This window comes from Petaurus breviceps, unplaced genomic scaffold (assembly GCF_028583685.1).
Source record: "Petaurus breviceps papuanus isolate PSGF00001 unplaced genomic scaffold, PetGlider_PUasm1.0 208, whole genome shotgun sequence".
Classification (NCBI taxonomy): domain Eukaryota; kingdom Metazoa; phylum Chordata; class Mammalia; order Diprotodontia; family Petauridae; genus Petaurus; species Petaurus breviceps.
Window position 1 is genome coordinate 2,909,854 of NW_027185852.1, and position 3,179 is coordinate 2,913,032.

The 3,179-nt window shown below is 45.0% G+C and overlaps 1 pseudogene; it reads right to left on the bottom strand.

Annotated features, from left to right (window-relative positions):
• Nucleotides 1-959: 959 nt before the first annotated feature.
• LOC138165122 (retinoic acid receptor gamma pseudogene) lies at nucleotides 960-1,923 on the bottom strand (annotated as a pseudogene).
• Nucleotides 1,924-3,179: the final 1,256 nt, after the last annotated feature.

A 3,179-nucleotide genomic window follows, 5' to 3' on the forward strand; every position in this document is an offset into this window, starting at 1 on the left:
AGGTATGTCAGTCATTGTTTAGAGTCAGTTGGTGACACAGTGGAAACAGTGTCAGGTCTGGAGTCAGTAGGACTTATCTTCCTGAGTTCAAATCCTCTGTCATACACTTATTGTCTGTGTGACTCTGGGTAAGTCTCTTAACCCTGATTGCCTCAATTTCCTCATCTGTAAAATGAACTGGAGGAAAATGTGAGCCATTCTAGTATCTCTGCTAAGAAAACCCCAAATGGAGTCATGAAGTGTTGTGCATGACTGAAAAATGATGGCAACAACAACAGCAAATATTTAGTCCAAACCACAACTGAAAAGGAATTCATTGCAGCATCCTCCCCAAGTGCGCTTCCAGCATCAGGTAAAACTGTATCCTGAAGATGCACCTCCCAGCGCAACTCAGTCGACCTTCAGATTTCTTCTTTTTCAAGTGTTAACAATGATCCATTTCACTTAAATCCTATTTTCTTTTTCTTTCTTTTTTTGAGAGAACTTGATTTTTTTCTTGCTTTCTTCCTTCCTTCCATATAGTTGCTATGGCTCAAGTGTAAGCTAGACACTGAGTGACGTAGTGCTTCCAGTAAGCCAACACCTCTCACCTGAGAAGTGAGAAATCTACATGGATAGGTATATTATTCTATCAGGGTTACTACACCAATACTGACCTGACTGTGTAGAAATATACATTTAATCCTTTGATGGATTACAGATTTTATAATTGTAAAATCTCCCTCTCCCCAAACAGATGGAAGCCATACTCTTTTTATTCCGGTATGATTCTTACTCACATCTTTCCATAGATTCTCATAGATTTAGTGCTAGACAAGGCTGTGATGGCCATATAGTACAATAGTCCTATTTTATAGATGAGAATAAAAAGCCAATTGACTTCCCTGAGAAAGGTGAATTGACTTTCATGGAGCCATATAGGTAAAACTTAATGGAGAAAACTTAAATGACTGAAGAATTCAATCCAAATCTCCAAAGTCCAATTTTTCCTCCTTCTCTGGTTCCTCTAGGTCCATTCAGTCTCCACAGATGAGTCAAATGGCACTGAACCATCTAGTCTCCGCATCACCCATTTCAAATGGCAATAGCTGCCCAGAAAAGGCAAGGCCAAAGTCGATGAGAGGCCCAAAGTCAGCGTAGTGCATCTGTGTCCAAGTTAGGGGCATCCCATCAGAAAAAGTCATCGTGTCCTGTTCAGGGCTGTAGCAAGTGCAGGACGGCAGAATCAGAGCATCCAGGCCAGCTGCCTTGAGCAGAGTAATCTGATTGGTGATGCCGAGTCCTATGAAGCCTAGAAGCCTCTTGGCAAACTCCACAATCTTGATGAAACACTTGGTGTTTCATCTCACTGAATTTGTCCAATAGGCCAAGGTCTGGTTACACCTGGGGATCTGCACTTGAGGTTGTTGCATGTTTTCCCAGCTAGCACATGGAGGGGAAGGTCTCTTGATGGGACCTACTGACCTTAGTGATCAGCTCCTCCAAGTGGGGGCTCAGCTCGCAGCTGTCAGGAGTACTCTCTTCCTTGACTAACTTTTTCATCTTGTTTCAGTCATTCTGAACAGCTTCCTTGGTCATCCCAAATTCAAAACACTCCTGTAGGCATCAGTGCTGACATATAATTCAGGTCACCTTGGTGATGATATAGTTCTTATCCCGGTGACATGTGTACACCATGTTCATTTTGCTACTTCTTTGAAAGAAGCCCTTGCACCCCTCACAGGAATGACCCCATAGTGATCAATGTCTTGTCGATGCAGACAACACGTGGCTTACCGACTCTGGGAGACTGAGGGGATGAGGGTTACCCGGGCACCATTTCCTCAGAGGTTGTACTCTTGATCTCTACCAATTAAAGACTCATGAGCTGTGCCCAAGCTAAAGACCTAAATCTGGTGAAGTAGGGGCTGATGGTGGCTTTGCACAGCAAGGCAACCCAGGGTCACACCTCCTGATACAGCTGCCTTGGGCTCCCAGTAAATGTTTCCATGCAATTGTACATTGCAGTTTGGGGCAGAGGGGGTGGAGGGGGTGAAGTGAGTAGAGGGGGAGGCTGGTCCTGGGAATCCTCAGGAAATCTACCCCCTCTCCCAGCCAGCACCCTTATGCTCTAACTTGATCTTTTAAACATCAGTTTGGAGCTCTCCCATGCTCTGAGACCAATTCATATTTTTCTTTGAGGCTTTGGAAATAGGAGTTTTGACTTTGTTGTCTTCCTCTGAGTTTGTGTTTTTGATCTTCCCTGTCACCACAGTAATTCTCTATAGTCACAATCTTTTTCTGCTGTTAGCTAATTTTCCCAGTCTATTTCTCGACTTCTGACTCTATACCAAAGTGGGGCTATGATTTTGGAGTGGGGGGGGGGCACTGTCCCAAGCTTCAGGGTTTTTTGTGCAGGTATTTCAAAGATAGTTCTTGGAATGTATATGTTTATGGCTTTCCAAAGGTGGTTTGATGTAAGAAGATAACAAGCTGTACTAGTGTTCTTCCTTGCCCTGGGACTGAGGCCCAGGATTGCAAACTCGATTGAAGTGTGGGCAATGTAGCAGAGTCCTGCCCCCACTGTCAACAACAGGGCCCCTTTAGTCTCCTTCTCATCAATTGTCGCAGCCACTTACCACCTGTGGATTAAGAGACCCACTAACCATCATTGCTGCCACTGATTCAGTCTGCCCCAAGACCTACTTTTGGTTTGCTGGAGTGCTGTCTGAGCTGGACTGAACTCTACTTTCATCCACACAACACAACTTTCTGGCTGACCCAAGTTGCCTTGGGAAGATGGTGGAGTAAGAAGTGAATTGCTGAAACTTCACCATATTCATCTTCAAGCAACCATAAAATAGTTCCCCCCGAACAACTCCTGGAATAGCAGAACCAGCAAAAAGATGGGGCAAAACAACCTTTTAGCCCAAGAAACTTGACAGATTGGCAAGAAAGATCTGTCTCACTTGGGTAAAAGTGGAACGCATTCCAGGACGGGAAGCGTTCCAGCAAACCAGCAGCAAATCCCATCTCAGGAAACCAGTGGAAGACCCTGAGCCCCAGTGTGGTTGAGCAGGACCCCATGTGCTTTAATAGAGCCAGGGGAAGAAGCACTCCATCTCCATGAACCACCACATGCTTGAGTGTAGCCTCAGGCAAATCAGGCATCTTCCTGATGATGAGAAAGTAGACCAGAC